The following is a 21,432-nucleotide window of genomic DNA, read 5'->3' as shown; positions in this document are numbered from 1 at the left end:
TGGGCATCCTTGTCTGTGTAATTATTTTTTAAAATTCTATACTTTCAGTTTGTATTTATTAGTCTTTCAGTAAATGTCAACAATAGATTTTTTAAATATCCAAGTGGAAATGACTTTCTGGGTTTTTTTGTTATTTTTTATAATGTATACTTTTATTGCATTGTGATCAGAAAGCGTTTGGAGTATTTCTACATTATGGAAATGGTTGATGTTTTCTTTGTGACCTAATATATGACCATTTGTAGGGAATGTGCTATAGATTCTTGAGAAAAATATGTTTTCTATATTATCAGGGTATGGACTTTACTGTATATTATAAGCTCTGCCTCGGTTGTTGCTGTTGCTTCCATCTGTCTTCATACTTCTTCCTCGTGCACTTGCTCTGCCTTGAATGGAGATGGTGTATTTGAGCTCCTGTTTTTCGTCCATGCCTACGTGCCTCTCCTTGCATATCCTGTCACCTTTGCTTTGTAAAGGTGGTGGTTTTTTTTTGTTTTGTTTTGTTTTTTAGATTTTATTTATTTGAGAGAAAGAAAGAGGGAAAGCATAGAGGGAGAGGGAGAAGCAGATTCCCCACTGAGCAGGGAGCCCGACGTGGGGCTTCATCCCAGGACCCTGAGATCACAGACTGAGCCACACGGGCCCTCCCAAGGTGGTGGTTGTGTGACTTGGTTGTATAGATGTTCATGAGTATTACTGTCTTCATTGCAAACTGTGGCTTTAACATTAAATATATCCTCTTGTGTTTAACCCTTTGGGACTTGAATTCTACTTGCCTATGTCTCTCTTTTTGTTTCATTTACCTTCATTCATTCTTTTGCTCTTTGGCCATTCTGAAGGACTTTATTTTAGGTGTCCCTCTTGTATACAGGGTTCATTTGGGTCTTGTTCTGTGAGCCCAATTAAAAACCTTTTTCTTTAAATAGGTAAATTAAGGCCATTAATATTTATTGACATGACTGATGATTTGCTTGCAACTCTATCCAAATATTTTATAATCTGCATATTTTGTTGTATTTGCAATTCCTTTATAAGATCTGTATTCTTCGCTTTTATATTTTTGATTTTGGATTTAGAGAGATTTGTATTTTCTAGTCATTACCTATGTATATAAACCTATTTCTATGTCCTTAGTAACCTGTTTTGTTGAACTCTTTATTGTCTGATTTGTTTTTTTCTCACATTCTTCAGTGCACACCTGTTGCTTATGCGGTAATTACCTGTGCATTACTCAAAGTTTTTGCTCTTTACCTCTTCTTCATCTCATATTTTTTAGTTGAATTACTTCTGTTTTGTCACTGTGTGTCATATTTGCACATGGGTCTTTCAGCTTCATTGCACCTTTATTCTGGCCTAACATGTACATCTAAGTATTTTTACGTGTGTCTCCTAAATCCTTCTGCTGTAGCTCCCAGTCATCACCCGGGCAAGTGAAGCTTACCCTCCCATAGAGTCCTCAAAAAGGTTGACTGGGCGTCCTCCTCTCCAAATTCATGCTGTTAAAGACTGCATTTCTGTGGGCTTGGTAATTGAAGGATGGCTGGCTAGATTTAAAAGTCTTGGTTCATACTTTAATTGAATTAAAAAAAAATGTTGCTGCCTCGTTGGGGTGCATGTGTGTTGGTTCTGAGAAGTCGCCTGCCAGCTTGCTTCCTCTGCAGAGTCATTGGTTGTTGCCCTCCGGCCCTGAGGACTTTGTCCTTTCCTTTGAAATTCCTTGTTTCATTGGGAGGCGTCTCAGAGTTGATGCTTCTGAGTCATTTTTCCCAGGTACCCTGTGAGCCCGTTCCTTTGAAGATTTGGGCCTTTTTCTATTCTGGGAATTTTCTTACAGAGTTAAATGTTAGCTTTGCTGTATTGTTTTGCTTTCCTCCCCTTTTCCAGTTATTAAATCGCTGTCCTCCTCTTGGTTGTGATCCTGTCTTTCCTCAATGCCCTTTGTTAATTTTGTTTGAATTTATTCTTCTTGGATGCTCTGTAATCAATTCCTTACTTCTGAGGTAATTTTATTTTCCTTCCATTACTATCCTGAGTCCACTTACCAATCCCTTGCTCTCTCCGTTTTTGTCCTTTTTTGTTTTTAATTCTGCATTTCTAATTCAGGGTGGTTTTTCATATCCTCAAATGTTTGAATATGTTTAATTATGTTTTGGGAGTGTAAATTCCAATTTTCTTTTGACTTGCGGTGGTTTTCAGGAGGACGTTTCTCTGGTAAAAGATCGCAAGTCTGGCGGCAGCCTCTTCATTTGGTGTGGCCAAGTGCAGGTGACACTGTGGTAGCTGTTAGCCAGCTGCTTGGCTTTGGTGAGAATGGGCCGGGGTGAATCTGATGCTATTTCCTCTTTACTCCTACAACCGCACGCTTTTCCACTTCCTCTTTTAGCTTCACCACTCAGTTGCCAAAAGGTGCTTCTCCCTTCCCCTTTTGCCTGTTGTCTTCCCAGGAATGCCTCTGTAAATGGTGTCTGTCCCCTTAACGCTGCGTGTGGGCTGACGCAGGCGCTCGGGCACGTCAGAACGTCTTCATGTTCATGTGGACTTTTCATCCTTCTCGCTGCTCCTCTCTGTCCTGCGGTCTTTCCTTCTGCCCTGGCTCCCTGGAGCTTATGACAGCACGTGTGAGGTGGGGGCCTAGGTGGCCCCCACCAGGACCCGGTGGCTTTTCTCCTACCCTTTTCTTCATATTTCACGTTCTCTGGCTTCATTATGCCCGGTGTGTGGTTTGATGTAGAATTTGTAGTTTCATTTGGGGAACCATAAGGAAGTCAGTGACTATGTAGCCAGTCTTGTCTTCAGCCATCCAGAGGTCAAGCACTCACCCAAGAAATTCTTCTCGGTGGGCTGAGGGGCTCAGAGTTCAGCATTTTCTGGTTTAATTTCAAAATTTCCCTGTAATTTTTTAAGACATGTTAGAGAATAGTAAACCCATGATATAAGGCTCCTGTATTGAATAAATCCATTGAGTTAAAAAAAAAAAAAGTCGGTTTAGAAAACACAAGTAATAGTACAGATAAGAAACAAATTGGGTGGAAACCATGATGATGGTTTGCAAGAGACTAGAGAAGCAGAGTGAGCCGGTGTGAGGGCTTTGTTTTCTGACCTGGTGGGAGCTGTCCAGCAGCAGAGTCTGCAGGCTGGCCCTGGGGATAAGGGATGGACTTCACCACCCTTTGCAAAACTCTTCATGGTTCTCAACTTTGTGTTCACAAAGTTGTGCACAAAATGCACGAAGTCTTGGGATTTTGAGAGTGAATATTTTTTTTTCCTTTAGTGTTAGAGGATTGCTTTTGTAATTTATCTTCTTTAGTTCATGGGGAAGCAAAAACCAAATGCTGACTTTCCCGGAGGTTGTCAGTTACAGAGCATGTGTGCAACCTGAAAATAAGTAAAAGTAATTTGCTCTTCAGTGTCAGTGAAACAAAGAATTATCCTCCTGTGAATCATTCATATTGTATTAGGAAAGTATGGAACTCGGAACTAGGCAAAATGTGTTAAAGCATGTAACTAGTTTCCAGATCAAAATGGATAGATTTTGTATATTTTCAATATCAATAAACCAGTCACAAGAGTTTATTATAAGAGCTTTGACCAAAATTGTTTAAAATGTCTATTTTAAATCCATAAAGCCAAGTAAACACCAAACAGTGCTAGAAATAATGAAGTTAAATGTAATCGATGGAACGTGTTCCTGAAAGACGATGTTTAAAATCACCCCTCAGACGCCCTGTAAGCCCTGCAAGTGCGCAGGGGTCTGTGTTTGCCACCGAAGTCCGCAGAAGGCGGAGCCAGTTAGCGCCCCGCGCTCCCGGAGCCGCCTCGAGTGACGCTTCGTGTCTTTCAGAAACGGGCATGCAGGAGAGGAGAAGCGGCCGGGCCGGAGTGGGCCTGCCCCCCCCACAAACCTCAGCGCCCCGGTGTCCTGGAGTGGTGAGGGGCAGCCACGTGTCGGGGTAGGTTCCCGTTCCCACCAAGCCAGCTGTGACCCATTTAAATATTTTAATAAAAAGTGTAAATAGTCCCTGTTCTGATGCGTCTGCGGCTCTGATTTGTTGACTAGATTCCTCACAACGGTGGAGGGAGCTTGGCCCAGCCTTGCCCGAGATGTATTGCGGGGGAGTCTGTAAGTGCATTAACCTTCTTGTGTGACATAAAAGACAGACTTGTTCGTAAATATTAGATCCATAAAACAAAGTTAATAAAAATGGCAATTACATTTCTAAGGAATGGGGGATATAAATAAAAAGGTGCAGATTGATTTAAGCCTTTCTTGGCATTCTTCTGGGGTGCAAACTGATTTGTTTCCAGCTTCATATTGGAAATAGAAATGAAAATGCACTTAAAATCTTTTCTCAACACAGGGTTCAGGGAAGGGAACAGGCCACTGGATACAGTTAATAGAGATCATTTGAGGGCATCTTGGAGCGAAGCCCTGACCTCAGTTAATTATAAAAATAGGAATAGGAATGGACGTATTTTTCTCCTTTCCCTGGTTAAACTTTCTTTGGTGTTCCCATAAACTTCACAGAAACTGCAGATTTCAGGAGGAGAAGTGCAGTGTTCACACCGCTAATTCAACGTAAAGAGGTCTACAGTGGCTGGAGTCAGAATCTCAGTTTCCTTTGTTGGGCAGAGTACTGTAAAGCACACACAAGCATAATAGTACAATTGTTATTAATTTTGTGCTTATTCTAAGAACAAGTTAATGTCCTTGGTAACCTCTGTAATTCTTGGTTTTTTTTTTTTATATTTTAGACTTAGAATGTTAATATGGAATAAAATAGAATTACGTTTAATTGCCACATAGAAACCAGGAGAAGAGTGTGTGTGTGTGTGTGTGTGTGTTTAGAAACTGGGGTGCGTATCTCTGTACACGTGAGTGTTTCTTAGATTTCCCTCTACAGGGTTTAGAGAATTGTATTGCTCTGTTTTGGTCAGCAAAAGATTGGGTTGATCTATCGTAGGATTTTGAATGGGCGTACCGCAGGCTGCTGGGTTTTACATGTTTTACAGTGAGAGGCACGGATTTTGTTTTAATTGAAGACCTAGCGCTGTGTCAGTTATGGCCCACATGAACTGCCGATCATCTGAAGTCATTGTAGAAATAGGAAAACAAAGCTTAGTGTCCAACTCATTCCATGAAGGTGTGCTTTTCGTACTCTTATTTTCAGGAGAATTTCTGCATGTTACGCTGCATTCCATGCTATAATCCTGAACAATAGTGAAGTCAGAGATCTGGTGATTAGAACTTACTATATTTTGGGTCGATTCCTATAACAGGCACACATGCCCAGGAATACAAATACATAATGTTTACCTTGAGAAATGTGGCCCCATTATGAGTAAATTGTGTTAATACAGGTGACTAACTGGTAACCTTCTTTGTTCTCATCCCATTTCCATGGAATGTATCTCTCAAATCCCCCATCTGTTGGGCTGACACTTGGAACGTCATATGGATTCTTAATGCTCTGAGATGCTGTGTTCTGGGCATGAATGGCTTAAAGAAAAAAAATTTGGCTCAAGCACCTGATTGGATCATTTTAGCTAATATTCTGTTTGAACAACAGTTTCTATTTGATTAGGATTTTTCCTTCCTTTGTAACTCCCCAAGCTTGCCTCTGTTCTGTTTCATAGGAAATGAATCTGTGAGCAGAGAACCTACATTGATAGGTAAATACATCATTTTTTCCTTTAGTGCTCAATATTCTTTTCATCTAAATTTCAGAAACTGACTTTAAAAAATCAGTTTCCCTTTATCTGTAGTTATTCTCAATAAAATTTCACCCAGGCTTGAGTGATTTAATATTTACACCCACTGTTTCTAAAAGTCTTATGTAAATAAAGATTGAAATGTGAATTTGAAAAGTCACACCTCTTGATATTTGAACAGACTATAGCTGCATATATCTTCTTTTTCTAATAATATGGCTAGTTTCTCTCCTAAGCTTTTAAAATAATAAGACACCATTTTTGTATTCTGGAACATCAGAAGGTTCAGTGTTAAATAAAAAGCAAATAGTATTTTTAGAAATGTGAGATCCCAGGGAGAAGTGCTTAACAGTAAATCACCGATGGGCAGCAATTCCAAATTTCAGAAGACTTTATTAGACACATGGCTCCATTCACAAACGTGCACTCATGTGCGTGAGTGTGCCCTGTCCTGTACCATTTTCCTAGAGCAGACCCGGGGTGGTGACCTGGGGTCAAAGAGAAGCAAAGTTTGTATCAAGGGGTCTGTGGAGCCCTAACGGGAAACCTGCCTGTGAGTCTCAGCTGCTTTGGTGCTGCTCTCACTATAATGTCCCTTGGCTCCCCCATAACGTCTCTTGGTGCTCTCCCCATCACCTCCCTTGGTGCCCCCTCCATAACCTCCCTTTGTGCTCCCCCATCCCCCCTGTTCCCCATCACCTCCTTTGGTGCTCTCCCCATCACCTCCCTTGCTCCCCCTGTTGCCTCCCTTGGTGCCCCCCCCATCACCTCCCTTGCACCTCGTTTCCTGGTGTGCTTCTGACTGAGCAGGACCTCAGCCGAATGGCGGGTCCTGCCCTGAATCTTCACGCGTTCTCAGCTTCGTGCCTGAGCACCTGCTCTCTCTCTCCTCCTGAGCTTTTCCTCATTTTGAACATGAACCGTTTCTCATGAATTGGGGGGTCTTGGCTTCACAGGTACGCGGGGCCTTTCTTAGCTGGCCTCCTCCGCCTCATTTCCAGGTTGCTGCGTGGTCCCCTCTCCGTAGGGTCTGCGCCGGCTGCCTGTGCGTGGACCGCAGCTTCGGCTGCTGCGAGGTCCCTGCCAGGGCAGAGCTGCCTCCTCTGAGCTCTGCTGCGTCCCGCTCAGGTGACTGACAGCTGCAGGGAGACGTCCCCGTCCTTGTGGTGAGGTGTGGTGCTCCGGCCCCGGGGTGTCTGCCCTACCCCTCTGTGCTGCCCCACTGGGGCCCCGAGCCCAGAAGCAGTGCCACTGGCTGCCACGCGGACCCCACATCCCTCACAGGTGCTTGCTCCTCTGGGCCCAGCCCTGCCCCCCGCTTCCTTGCTCGGGTTGGCTCGGCCGGCCCGGCACGGGGTCCACGGCAGCCATGGGGAGGGTGCAGACCATGCCGTCCTCTGCGGATTCTGACCCATTAAGTGAAACCTGGCAGGGCTCCGCGAGCTCTCCAAGCAACCGAGTGAAGCTCGGGTGGGCTGAGGGGGTAGCATAAGGCAGAAAACTCCAGGAAGGACAGATTTCCCTCCTTTGCTGAGGTGCAGATGCTGGGTTCCTGCCACCATCCTCAAGAGCGTTTGGTCTCTGACATCAAAGCTCCCAGGTCAGGAGCCCTCACGGGCGGCGCTGCCCTCAGGGTGTATGGGTCGTCGTGACGCCAACCGCCTGTTCCTCCTCAGCAACCTTCCCCGCCTCTGCTCTGCTCTGCGTTGTGGGGACTCCTCAGCTTCTGGTTTCTGACCTGGACGCTGGGGTATGGGGGCGGGCCGGCCGGGAGCGGGAGCATCTCTCCCTCTGCCCCTCCCTCCAGGGTGCCAGCTCCTGCAGACTTGTCCCCGTGGTCCCAGCTCTGTGGGTGGCCTGGGCTCCTGGCCCTGGGCCATGCCACCGCCTCCCTAGGCCCTCCCCGCAACCACCTGCCCCTGGGGGGGGCTGAGGCTGTCTGGGGAGGGGTGTCTGGTTGCCTCGTCCTCCCCCAGGGGGCTTTTCTGCTCTTCCTCCCTTAGTGTGCTTGAAGCCACATTAATCTCCCTGTGCCAGTCCCTAGGTCCCTCTCTGACTAGATCCTTTTGGGCTTAATTATCTAACGAGAGGACAAGTCCACCTGGGGGGAAAAAAGAGAAAGATTGCGGTTCGAAGCACGGGCCTCTGGGTCTCCAGGTTGAGGCCAGCGCGCTCGGCGTTTGGGAGGGTGGACAGCCCCCGGCCCAGCTCGGAGCCGCCTGGCATTAGCCTGGAAGAGAGTCAGGCCCTTCCGTGCGCTCTCCGGCGGTTCGCTGTGTTATCGGGGGCGACCTGCGTGTCAGGACCTGGGCTGCTAGCGAACTGCCGCTCGGAGGCCAGCGCGCGAAGCAGGTGTTTGGTTTTATGCCCCCCCCCCCCCAGCTGGCTCTGGGTAGCGGCCCGTTCACGAGTGCTGGGGGCAGGTGCGAAGGGAGCCGTCTCACCGCCTCTGTGCTGCTCGCTTGTTGACGTGGGACACACTGTCTGACCGCTGTGGGGAGAGGCGGGAGCAGAAATCCAGGCTGGGGCGTCCGGGCTTTGGGCCATGCCCGCCGCCTGGCGTCCCCAAGGGCCATCCAGGCCAGCCCGTGGGGGAACATTCTGATTCTGAATAGATACACTTGTTTTCTTCGCACTTTTTAATCTCTAAACGGCGACCTTTAAAATACTGGTTGTGTTTACCTCTCTGTGTCATCGGTGATTGCTTCCCACCTCCAGACACCTGTCGGCCAAGCCCCGAGGCAGGAGCAGCCCAGGAGCTGGCGCGCACAGTCCGCCTTTCTCCGGCCCGCGCCCCACGGCGATGGCTGCCGAGCTCACACCCAGCGGCCCAGGCGTCAGGCCGCGGCCCACGCGGGGATGAAAATGTGACGTCCTGACACAGAAGAGAGAAGGCCAAGGTGCAGCGCGTTTGCCCTTTGTGTCCCGTTTCTGCAGAAGCTCGTCCTTGTCAGTCCTTTATTCTTAACCTGAGAGGAGAAAACGCCACCAGATGGAACCAAGGGAAATTTCACCGAGTCTATGAGAATCCGATCACGCCTGTCCGTTTGGCCCAGGTGTGTCAAGGATCCTAGAGGTTGTTCAACCCCGTCCCTTGAGAGATAAGGAGTCGGGGCCCCCGTGGTGTCGGGCAGGCTCTCCGCGCCTCCTGGCCACTCCGCGTGCTCACGGCTTCCCTGTCCCGCACCGGGTGTGGCGAGCAGCTCTCACCCGCGGCGGGGGCCTGGGTCTTCGCGGCCGCCTCGCCCAGATGCAGGGACAGCTCCTTGGCCAAGGCTCAGTGCTGGATGACTCCGACCAGAGGAGCACGCTGGCCAGGAGAAGAGCCTGGCTGTGTCAGGACAGCCAAAGGTGAATCCCAGAACAGAGGCGTTTGGATCGACTTGTGTACACTGTCTTTCCAGGCTTTGAAGGAGCACAGAGCCTTGAGATGACTAGAAAAATGAAACAAATGCTTCATTCTCTCTAAATAGAGTGAGTGAAACTGCGAGGAGATGGTGCCGTGGGTCAGAAGCACTTTAAGGAAAACATCACGTAGACTCGCTCGGAGCCTTCTGTGGGCGGACTGCGCTGCCAGGTACACGGCGGTCTGTGCGTGCACACACATCCTGGTGGCCGTGGTGAGGTCCTCCTTTGTTGGGGTTGGTCCTGGAATGGGGCGGGGAGGGGGCCCGAGGGCAAGGGGGCGGGAACTCTTAATGCCCAGAGGCAGATGTGACTTTGACCAGTGGAGACATGGGAGCCAGAATCTGGACCCTTGCAAAAAGTTCTGAGCCTGGGAGAACTGCTTGTACCTTAAGGGGATTAGAAATTAAAATAACAGGCCATACACGGGTGTGGGCTCCATGTTTATTCTGTCCCAGTGCTACAAGAACCAAAAAGAAAGCATGAACATAAAAATAGATACAGGCTCTTGAAGTCCTTTAAGGCCTTGGACAGTGGCAGATGCAGAATCATCCTTCGGGGACACCTCCACCATCCAGGGCACACAGGATTCAGAGCTGAGGCCGTCTGCACGGAGGATGTCCCATCAGAACAATATAACGACATAAACAGATCTGCCACTGCGGGGCCGGGGTCCCATCTGGAAGGACAACAAACAGAATACAAACCTCCAAGATTCTGAAATGCGTTCTGAAAGACCTTCACTGTATGAAGTTCACTATAAAGATAATTATTTGAATTTCAAAAACAAATAAGAAATAGAGTCAGGGGCACTGGGTGACGCAGCGGGTTAAGCGACTGGCACTGTTAACACTCAGTTTCAACTCAGGTCAGGGTTGTGGGATCGAGTCCCGTGCTGGGCTCTGCACTCCACGAGGATCTGCTAGAGATAATCTCTCTCCGTCTCCTTCGGCCCCTCCTCACACTCATGGACTCTCTCTCTCTCTCTCTCTCGCTCTCAAAAATAATAAGATTTAAGATAGAAGAAACAGCCACGATGAGAGGATAGTGTGAAAAAAGAATTGGAAGGTCAACCCCCCCAAAAAAACCTTCTAAAAGTGAATAATAAAATCAAAGTGAATGATACAATCATTGAAGTGAGGAAGAGTTAAGGACAGAATTGGTGAACTAGGTTTGTCTGGGGAAGTCATCCAAAACAGCATGAATTGGAAAATATGAAATTGTGATTGGGAGTCAGAGGAAAGAATGGAAGTTCTTTTTTTTTTTAATTTTTAAAAAATATTTATTTATTTGACAGAGAGAGATCACAAGTAGGCAGAGAGGCAGGCAGAGAGAGAGGGGGGAAGGAGGCTCCCCGCTGAGCAGAGAGCCCGATGTGGGGCTCGATCCCAGGACCTTGAGATCATGACCTGAGCCGAAGGCAGAGGCTTAACCCACTGAGCCACCCAGGCGCCCCTAAGAATGGAAGTTCTGTCAGGAAATCCAGAAGGAATGAATTTAGAGAATAGAAAAGAAAAGGATAATGAAAAGACTTACGGCTTTTGAAAAGATAATAGCTGAGAATTTCCCAGAATTGAAAGACGTGTAGGCAGACAGTTTAGAAGTGGAAGAATGGAAGAACAAGGTGATAGAGGTCACCATCAGATGTCAAGACTCACTACAAAGTTGCGAGAATTCCAACAGTGTGCTCTTGGCCCAGGGGAGGGAAATAGACCAATGCAGTAAATCTGTGGGCTTTGAACTTGGGTATATGGCCGCTCGCTGCATTGCAGAGATGGTATAGCAGGTCATTTGGGAAGGACGGGTCCTCTAACTGTGCCAAGATGTTTGGCCATCTTATGGGGAAAAAGAAGACTAGATCTCTCCCTCACACATATCAGTCTTGGGAGGTGGATGGAAGGTTAAAGACCCTAAATGTGCAAAGTACAAAATCTAATAAAGCCACATGGGAAAAAAAATGGATACAGTTGACTACGTACATAAGACACGTTGCATATCGAAGTTCCTCATTACGGTTTCAGAAGATCCCATAAGGCAGGGAGACATTCGTGACGTACAGATGGAGTGTAGCAGATACACGGACAAAGTCTGTAAATTGGAAGTTCAGAGAAGAGGGAACCAGATGAGCCAGCAAATGTAAACGGACATTAAGCCTCGCTAGTAATTAAGGGTATCAACTTAAAGCATCGAATTAGCAAGAAAAAAATAGGAACAGAGCTCCAGTGTGGAGAAGGATATGGGACATCCTCTGTCCTCTAGCCTTAGTCCACCTCCCCCCACTTGAGTCCTACCCACATCCCTTCCCCTGATCTGAAAGGAACTGCTTGCCAAACCTGAGCCCTTTAAAGATGATGCGTAGGAGACGGAGTATGAACAGAGTGCCAGGTTGCTCATTAGAAGCTGATGATGGACATGCGGGCGAGAATGTGGAGTGAAAGGGTCCACCCACCTCGTTCGAGGCTGTGCACCTTGGCTCGGTGACGTGCAGAGCTGCTACCTGCTCAGGGTGGTGGTGGCTGTTCTGGGTGACCCAGAAGATTGCTTCCTGGGAATCTTAACAGATGCTCGAAGAAATGTGTACAGAAAACTTAGAGCAGCATTGCTTGCTCACAAAAAGCCGGAAACAGCCCACCTGTGCAATAGGACGCGGATAGACCAGTTTGGGTATATTAATCCGATGAAGTAGACACAGTAAAAACAGATGGATTAAGGGAATTACAGAAGACCGCGTGTAGTATGATGCTGTTGAGAGCCCGTGTGAACATGTAAAACATTGATACAAACTAAAGGAGTAAAAGATGTTGCTGAGAATGAGACACCCCATGTTGAGGATGATGAGCTGCTTTCTCCTAAGGCGGATGGACTTGGGGGATGCAGGGCGCTTCAGGCGTTTCTCTCATGTGCTCCCCTCCCCCCCCACCTCCCACCCCGGCTACATGGTGCTCCGTGAGGGTGTGTTGTGTTTTTGTCTGTAGCTGTTTCTTTCTGAAGTTGTGGCGGTGGGTGTTGGGCGTGGAGTCTGCACACATCGTCACGGTGAAGGGGAAGGATAATGAGGTTCTGTGGAGCTGCTGGGGAGGTGGGAGGGCTTGTTCGGGGTGGGTGGTGCTTTGACCCCGGACCTCTTGTTGGGGAAACCTTGGCATGACATCTTTGATGCGCTCAAAGGGGACAGTGCGTATGTGAACATGGGGACCGGCTGTACCAAGCACAAGGCTCGGATGACCAGAGTGGGAACCCCCCTCTGCCCCCCCCCCGGGAATGCGGCTGCCCAGATTGACTCCAGAAGAGAACATGAAAGGACCAGTAATAGTGAGATTGAAATGAGCTGTGAAAGATAACCCAAAAGCTACCATCACAGATGGCTTTATAGGTCAACAGAAATCCTATGTGGAGTAACAGGTGGGTGAGTTCATGTTAGAAAATGACTACTGGATCAAAGGAGGAAAAACCCAAATGATCATCTACGTCCATGCAGAAACAGCATCTAGTTACCCCCATTTCCTCCCAGAATGAAAACTCAGCAAACCAGAAACAGAAGGGTTTATCCTGGGAAGGTTTGGGGCTTGTCCCACGTTGTGGAAGCGTCTGTGTTGACAAAGAGGAGAGCACGGGTTCTCTGGCTGTCTCACTTCTGTTCAGCGCGCGGAGTCTGCTCGTGGGCGGGGGTGCCTGGCTGCCCGGGGAGGGAGGATGCTTTGACTTTTGGTGCATAAAGACAACAAAAAAGAAGCGATAGTGTAAGAATTGGACAGGAGGAAATAAACTGTCATTTCCAGCTGCTATAATTACCTACACAGAAAACCCAAGAGGAGCTGCAGGGACGGTGCCGGGACACGGAGTCCTCCTGCCCGTTGGATGTAAGACGGACGTTCGAACACAGGGTGCATGATCGGGTAGAGAAGCCGTGTGTACGCACACAGTGCAGTGTTACTCGGCTGTGAAAAAGGATGGAATCCTGCCATTTGCAACACCGTGGGTGAACCTCAAGGGCTTTGTGCTAAGTGAGATGAGTCAGTAAAAGACTCCCACTGTGTGATCCCACTACAAGTGGAGTCTTAGAAGAAGAAAAAGCAGTGCGTAGAGACTGAGAGCGGCTTTTTGGGTGCCAAAGGTAGAGGGTGAGAAGGGTCAAAAGGGGTAAAACGAAAAACTTAAAATTTAGAAGACAGTAGCAGCCCCAGGTGAGTGGGTTCATTAAAGTGCTCAGGCTCCTCACAGGGGTGCCTGCTGGAGACTGCGGCAGCGTCCTCTCCGAGCTCCAGACAACCCTCCGCCAGAGCCTAGACACATGGGTTTGCGCCGAAACAGTTCTGTGTGAGAGCGGCTGCTCACTGGAGTTTGGAGAGTCTGCCCTTGTGCCCACTTCCGAAGTCCACGAAAGGTGGGCATGTGGTTTGTTTGGTTTTTTGTTGTAAACTCGAGGCTTTTCCAGAATGCACATTCTTCCACATTCCCGGTTTCAAAAGGACCTGTTTGTCCCCAGCTCAACAGTACTCCTCCGCGATGCTCCCCGTCCTCATGCATCTGGGATGGGAGTGTTGTGAGTCACCCGCTTGGGCTGGTGGATCTGCGCCCAGCACGAGCCTTAGCCCGGATTCAGCCCTAGATCTCCTTCCCCAGCGCGAGCACCCGACTCCACCTCAGGAGCATGGGCAAGGTTACGGGATGCCACCTGGCCGCCTCCACCTCCCCGACTTCAGTCCTACCCACTTGCCCTCCCCCCCGCCCCTGCTCCAAATGGAGCAGTTACCAACCTTGGTCCATTTGAGGGTGATCTGTGGGAGGAGATGATAAAGTTTGCTCAGTGTTGTTCCGAGTTGCTCACTGGAAGCTGCTGACTGCTGCTGGTTGTTGAGTTTTGTTCATGTTGTCCATTCCCACGCCCTAGAAGGGTCCTACACAGATGAGGCTACAGCACGTTCCAGAGCCTCCGAGCTATGGAAGATTCTGGAATGGAGGCAAAAAAAAAGTCATCTCAAGAATCAGGTGTCCTTTGCATTGATGTAGGCCCTGCTATCCTCAACTACTTCATGTGCTTGCTGACAATGAGGCCTTTGTGACAAGGTGGAAGGCCAGGTTCTGATACAGAATCCCTGAATTTCTCAGAGTCCTGTCCCGGGACCTGTGGGATGTGGGAAAGCTGGCTGCTGGGCACACCTCTACCTGCTTCTGGGCTCTGTCCTGCATGACACGGGGCCTTGAGCACATTCGAAGGACACGTCCAGGCTCCTCACCCCCACTCCCACCTCACATAGCCTCCCTCCAACAGACACCGAGCCTTTGGAGTAGGGCCACGGAGCGGTCTGTCCTCGGGAACGTACCTGGAGAAGAGGCTGGCCCCAGGAAGCAGGCTCTGAAGGGGAACAGCGGTCAGGGGAGGACACATCCCATTGGCTCTGCGGATTCTTTACCCCATGGAGAGGTACAGCTGAAACGGGCCGGAGTGGGGGGCCCTCTACAGCATGAGGCCCTAGGCTGGTGGGTGCACTGGGATGGTGGCTCGGATGGAGGGAGAGAGAGATGAAGTCTTACTCGGTGGAACTTTGGAGACAAGGCACAGTCACGTGATTTCTTCTGGAGGTGGGGAGCAGCAAGTCTTCAGATGACGAGAAGAACAGAACAAAAGCTTCTCGAAGGGTAAGATCTGTTCCGCCCCGAGGAGAGGGGGAGCCGTGTTGAAAGGCCAGTTCGCACTTTGAGAAAAATGTGAAGGTCTGGCTTTGGGTTCCTGGACCTGCAGGATTCCCTTCAATAGTTGTCGCAGGCAGGTCTGCTCGCCACAGCCTGTCCTGTGTACCTGGGGCTGTCCTAGGAACACCTTTGTCTCTGGAGGCTAGTTTGGCTGGATCCAGAACTCTGCATGGACCTAGTTCATCACTGTGCCTACGTCCTCTCACTGCCTCCTGACTTCTGTGTTTCTGACGGGAAGTCAGCTGTCCGCCTTCCAGAGGATCGTCATAGGCCTGGAGGCTTCCCCTGCTCTGCCTCCAAAAGGATCTGTGCTTTGACACTCACTGTGCCGTGTCCAGGTGCGGACCCCTTTGGGCCCGAGGCCCCTTTGGTCCCAGTATTAGAAACAAATAAAAGCTGTCTTCAAAACCCATCTTTCTTTGGTGGAAAATTATTGGAAGTGTATTTTATCAAAAGTGACATGTTCCCACAGTTTCTTACAAGATGACGTTTTAGGCCTGCTCAGGCACCGGCATCGTCAGCGAGTGCAGGCCTTACGGGCACAACTCACCTCCTCGCTCCTGTGGAGTCAAACACGCAGTCAGCGCCCAGACCCTGCCGTCACACGCGCCCCTGGGGGCTGGTGTGCGCCACGAGGCACTGCAAGGTCCGGGGACCGCATGCCCGACCACTCGGTCAGGGACAGACAGGCTCCTGTTTGGGTGTCACTATGGCTCTGCCCTGCGAGATGGACGTTGACAAGGTGCTGAGAAGAGTGACTAGAGCGACGTGGGAACCTGACAGACGCTGGGCGACAGGCTTTAAGGAGCAGTTTCTGCAGGTTCTTCTGTGCTTGAGGTCCTGGGTCTCAGTGTTCATGCTGACGTGGCTCTGTCTGTACAATTGTTACCGTCTGGTCCGTTCTGCCTCCAGCAAGACCCCATTGCACAGGGAGGGTGGGGACGGGGGCTAGATGGAGACGTCTCAGTGAAGACCTTCTTGAAAAGAAAGTTTGGTTTCCGAGCCACGCGCTGGTGGTGCTGTTGGGAGCGGTGATGATGATGGCAACGGCAGTGTCCAGCCCCTCCCTACCAGCCAGTCTTACTGTTCTGGGAAACACAGGCCAGTTGAGTAAATTCAGCACCTGTATTCACAGTCTGGGTGCAGCCTGACCATCCAGATAGATCCCCTGTCCCTGCCTGTGTGTGCCTTCTGTTGTCCCCGATGGCTTCTCTGGTTCTAGAACATTCTGACCTCTTGTTCTCATTGCCTGGGAGGCTCTCTCCCACCTTGTAGGATTCCAGTGTGTCTTTTTGGTCTACTCAAGATACCTCTTCTGTGTAAAGCCTTCCAGACCCGCCCCCTCAGGTAGAATCAGCGGCCTCCAAACCATCCCATTCCGAGCCGCCTGAATGAGCCATGTCTGTGACACAGGAGCTCACAAGCCTGGGTCCCACCTCCCCAACTGTTGCCAGTCCCAGGTCTCTCAGGCTGGGTGCCCGTGGCTCAGAACAGCACCGCCTTCTCGGAAGTGGACACGGTCATGGACCAGGCTTTCTGGCCCCACCCACCCTTCCGGGCCTCTGCCAGCCCGGGGAGCCCACTGGCATCATGACGTGGTCTTACAGAGCAGGAACCCCCTGCCGGCTCCTGCCAGCTCCTGCCACTGGGCCACGGATTCACGCTGCTCTCTGCTGGGATTGTGCCCAAGTGGGACAAAGGCTCCTAGATGCTGGACAAGACCGGTCATTTCACAGTGGCTCAGTGTCTGGCCGCCTGTCTGCCCTGAGCCATCTGGTCCTCCCGTTTCCTCCTGCGGGTGAAGGTGAGGGGGCGTGAGGCGAGGTGGGCAGGGGCCCTGGACTGTTACGAACCCGGGGCACGTCCAGAGCCTGGTCCCCGCCACAGCGCCTTTGTGTTGGATCCCTACTCGATATTTAGAAAACATAATTTTAAAAAATTCTACTTTATGAATATATAAATTTTCACTCTTTTTTTTCCCTCATAGCACTATAGGGGAGAAGAAAAATAATGTTTATTGAGAACTTACTATGTAACAAGCACTGTAGGAAGTGCTTTAAATATCTTTTTTATTATATGTTATGCATAGTCTGTAAATGTGTATTTACCTCAGAAATAAAGCGTTCTTCACAAGTGATGGCCCTGTCGTTTTAGGTGCAGCTCTGCGTGGTGGGGACAGCCGCGGTGAATCCGTTCCCACCGTGTGTTTGTATCATTGTAGGGACATCTTAACCACACCGAGAGCCAGTAGGACTGCAAGCTGGAAGGTTCTGTCTGTGTGCCAACGAGGCTCGCCCTCAGCATGGACTGGGTGCCCACCCGTCACATCGCAGCCCGATTGCCCCGGTCGGGAGATCCCACCGCCTGCTGCGCGCGCGTCAGGAGGACCTGTCGCCTCAGTCGAGTCTTCAGCCTGACGTCCCCCGCCACACCTTTCAGACGTCTCTTTCTTGACAAGAAAATAGTCTGCATCGTTTAAAAGTTAAAAAAAAAATGTCAGTGTCAAATTTCCTGTGAGGTTTGAGGACCGTGTGGCTTCTGGAACGGTGTCCAGATGTGGCCCTGGCTTTCGCGCTTTCCTGTCGTTTCGTGGATGGATCCGGGGCTGCTCGTGTACTCTTTTGTAATTAAAAGACTTATTTTTATATTTAAAATGCTCTGTCATCTTAAACTAAATTTCAGTAAATGCGGGTATCCAGTCTGTTCTGTGTAATTCCCCAAATGAAGTTATCAGACACAGAGCCTCTTTTATATTAAAATGGAAATTTCTCATTTCTCTTAGGTTTTCTGTGCATCATCTGACTGTGGAGACTGGCGTCCTTCTCCCTGGGTCTGAAGGCTCCCTGAGATGTCCTAGTACTTACAGGCAAGGTCGCCAGGAAACCACTGGGTCATGGGACTGCTCCTAGGTCCTTTACCCTCCCAGAGCCCCCACACTCCCCGTGTTGTCCTTGTGTCATTCCCCAGGGCCATGTTCTCCGCCAGTAGCCACCCCTCAGCACTGGTGGTCTGAAGAGCCAGTCCACGCACGGCCACGGTGTGTGGTCGTGGAGGGGTTTCCCGTGGCGCGGAAGGGCCGGAGAAGACCAGTGTGGGGAGGAAGCCGGCACAGCGCCAGCCGGCTGTGGGTCACCCGGAACCGCAGGGCACACTCCTGTGTGTTGCAGGAGACAGATGAGACTTTTCTGCCCCCGGCGTCTTGGGCGGTCTGTGGGCACTTGGCCACGGGTCAGGGCACGGTCTGCTGAGCCAAGCCGGCCGTCCCCGCCAGCAAAGCCGAGGCCCAGAGCGGCGTGGCTGGGATTCGTGGCCTTGAATGTGTGCTGTGCGACAGCTGTCACGGGCTCCTCTCTTCAGGAGACACATCTTCATTCTCCGAGAAACAGTGGGCGTTCTGGAGTTCTTAGGTTCACAGCGTTTCTTCTGGGGTGAGCTCGTGCCTCTGCCCTGGCCTCACGGGGAGAGGGGGTGGCCACACCCAGACTCCGTCATTGGTCGCTGTGGTGAGGGCCGTAGCACACACTTCGCCCTGGCTACTTAAGGAATGAAAAGCTTTTCTGTCGAGAATGAACCCCGTGCATCTTCCTGCCGGCTGGAAAGCACCCACGGAGAGCCGGGCACACGGGCTGCGGGCCTCACGTCCCCCATGGCGTCGTGCTGCAGGAGCCAGTCACCAGCGTCTTGGAGCCTTGTCCCCCTTCTATCTGCACAAGGGGGTGACGGCGCACAGGCCTTGCGGGGAGCCTGAGACACAGGCGTGCACAGACGACCTCGGTGACCACTCGGGGGCCGCCGCCGAGCTCCCCTGTGCAGCCCCTCAAACCCCAAAGCAGACACTCCTCCGGAGAGCAAAAGGACACGGAAGTTAGAGCAGCAGCAGCAAGGACGAATGGGGTGACGCCCAACCCGGCAGTTTCATCATGAATCCCTCCGGTCCCCGGGTGGGGAGGGACACTCGCCACGGACACTGTGTCAGCGAGCGCGTGTGACGCATGTCTTTGGTGTCTCCTCAGCGCGTCTCGTCCACTCAGACCGGGTCACAGGCCAGACGGCCGTGGGGTCCCCATCCCAGGGCCCAACCCAGCCCGGCCTCCCCTGCCCGGCTGCCGCGCACCCCGGCCTGTGGCCTCCCCCTCGGCTCTGGGCCTGCCCCGCCCAGTCAGCCTCCTTCAGGCGCTGCCCTTGGAGGCCGCAAGGGAGATCCGCGCACAGGTGACGCCCCGTCTGGCTGTGTTCAGGGTTAGAAGAGCAATGCTTGTTCACTGGAGAAGAACGGGGGACACGGAGCCGGGAAGGCAGGCGCCATGGGCACAGATGGTGGCTGTGGGCTGGTGTGGACTGCCGTGCTGTGGCAGGGGGGCCGCTCGCTGCAGGGAAATGTGGCCTAGGGAAGTGGTGGGGACCCCATCCCAGAGCGCACCGCCCACCGTTCTGACGGCGCCGACACCAAGTCTGCCTGTCTTGCCAGAAGAGGTTGTTTATGAAGTCGGAAGGTAAGCATGGGGATGTCTTTTTCGTCTTCAGGGGTGAAGGCCAGGCCAGGATGCCCAGCGTGGCAGGCTCGAGGCCCGCATGTCATGCTGGGATTTGCTGGAAGAGTGCCCGGGGCAGCCACACGCCTCCCACGGCAGCCACCCCTCCTGGCCACGTGAGTCTGTCAGCACCGCGGGACGGGAGCACGTCGGCTAACAGGTCAATCCTGCACACACCCCACCCATGAGGCCCACAGAAGGGCTCATGCCTTAAAGTGCTTTATCTGTGTTCTCATTTTAGAAAAAAGGTTTGAGAAAGGGAGTGAGAGTGAGAGTGCTAGTGGCAGGCCAACGCAGGGAACCCAACATGGGGCTCGATCCCAGGACCCCGGAAACACGACCCGAGCTGAAGACAGATGCTCGACCAACCGAACCACCCAGGCGCCGCATCTGTGTTTCGTTGTCAGAAGAGAAGGGAAAGACCTGCCCTTGTCAGCTGAGGAAGCAGACTAGCGGTTTGTCTGTGCAGGGCCATTAGCTAAATTTTCAGTTTGTCCTTGAACCCGCACTCCAGCATTGTTCGTGTTTGGTGCAGGGACGAGAACGTCAGTACGTTCCTCCTGTCGTTTCACAAAGTGAGTTTCTGGTGGCTTCGAAACCGACAAATTCTAAAACTCTCGTTTCAGAAAACCCAAAAACACGGTTAAGTGGTTAAGGAAGAGACATTAACATCATTCAAAATGTTTTGCCTCCTTTTAATATATAGTTCACTTACAAGTTTTTTTCTTAAACATTTAAAATTAGGCCTCAAATCCATACTTAGTACAGAAAAAATTTTAAAACTATATACATCAATGAAAATGAAAAACGAACACGAAGGTCCCCCAGTCCCACCCTGATGGTAGCATGCGTGTCGCTGTAAAACTTTCCCCGTAAACATAAACTCCCAGAGACATGTACTTCTGATGTTGACATCATGCGCGTCATGAATGTGTACGGGGTCCTCTCCCTGAATGGCTGCACATTGTCCCCTTGAACGAAGTGCCCCAGGGCCTCTGTCTAGTGCCTCTGGAGTGTGTGTGTAGGTTCTTCTCAGTCCTTCATCCGTTCACTGTTCATTTATCTACTTGCTATTACAGAAATTGCTGGGTAACCATTCTTACACTTTTTCATAAAGTTTTCCAACTATTTTCATAAGAGAACATTCTACAAGTTGCATTGGTGGGACAGAGCGTCCATTCTGGTTTTCTGCCCTCTCAAAAGTTTGTTCCAAGAGCCCACATTCTTTCCGTTTCACCAATGCTAGGTAGAGCCTACTCTCTTCTTTTTCTAAACTTGGAACATTATGAACACACCCAAAGTTGGCAGAAGAAACAGTACAAGTGCCATTCATCTCTGGCAGTGCCCAGCCCGTGGCCAGCTCTGGCCGCCCACCCACTCCGTGCACTGGACGCAGGTCCCAGACATAATGTCAGTTCACCTGGAATTACTTCCATGTGACCCTCCCAGAGACGTTTAAAAAGCCATCAACCAGGATGTGATTGTTACTCCTCAAACAACATTTACAATAATTCCTTCTACTAAGAAATCTCTAGTCTCTGGTTAAATTTCTGCATGTCTTATCAATTTCATATGTGATTGATTTTGTTTTGTTTTTTATGACTTGTCTGAATTGGGATCCAAATAAGGTCTACATATCCGACAGGCTGATGAGTTCTGTCTCTACAGATTGAGGGTGTCCCTTACTTTTCCCCCCGGACTGTATTTTCAAAAAGCTCATTTCTTCGTAGAGTTTGTGTTAAGATTTTGCTAATCATGTCTCTATTGTGTTATACCTATGCCTCTGACCTCTGCATTTCCTGTGAATTGGTAGTTGATTGAAAAACTTGATCAGATTCGATTTTTATTTTTTGGCAGAAGTTCTGTTTTGATCCTTGCCCCTTTGATCTTTGCTGCTGACTTTGTTCCGTTCATCTGGTGTTTGCATTTCTGATATATTTATCGTCCGTGTGTGTATCTTTCATGAACTCCCATCTTCACCCATTTTTGTTTTGGTACCTGTATCTTTTTGTTAATTATTTTTAAGGCTTCTTTATATATTAAGGCTAATAAGTCTGTTTTTCTGTTACAAATATTTTTTCCACTTTATGAT

The 21,432-nt window shown here is 50.1% G+C and overlaps 1 long non-coding RNA gene across 1 annotated transcript; it reads left to right on the top strand.

Moving 5' to 3' along the window:
• The first annotated feature begins 3,939 nt into the window (after nt 1-3,939).
• Nucleotides 3,940-17,455, top strand: LOC111145135. Its single transcript, XR_002640457.1, has 3 exons — nt 3,940-3,950; nt 4,058-4,120; nt 17,030-17,455. It is a non-coding gene; the product is annotated as an uncharacterized LOC111145135 (long non-coding RNA).
• The last annotated feature ends 3,977 nt before the right edge of the window (nt 17,456-21,432 follow it).

Source organism: Enhydra lutris, unplaced genomic scaffold (assembly GCF_002288905.1).
Source record: "Enhydra lutris kenyoni isolate GAN:26980312 unplaced genomic scaffold, ASM228890v2 scaffoldscaffold12, whole genome shotgun sequence".
In the NCBI taxonomy this organism is placed as follows: Eukaryota; Metazoa; Chordata; class Mammalia; order Carnivora; family Mustelidae; genus Enhydra; species Enhydra lutris.
The sequence above is the reverse complement of the archived record's forward strand: the minus strand, read 5'-3'. Positions and strand labels throughout refer to the sequence as shown.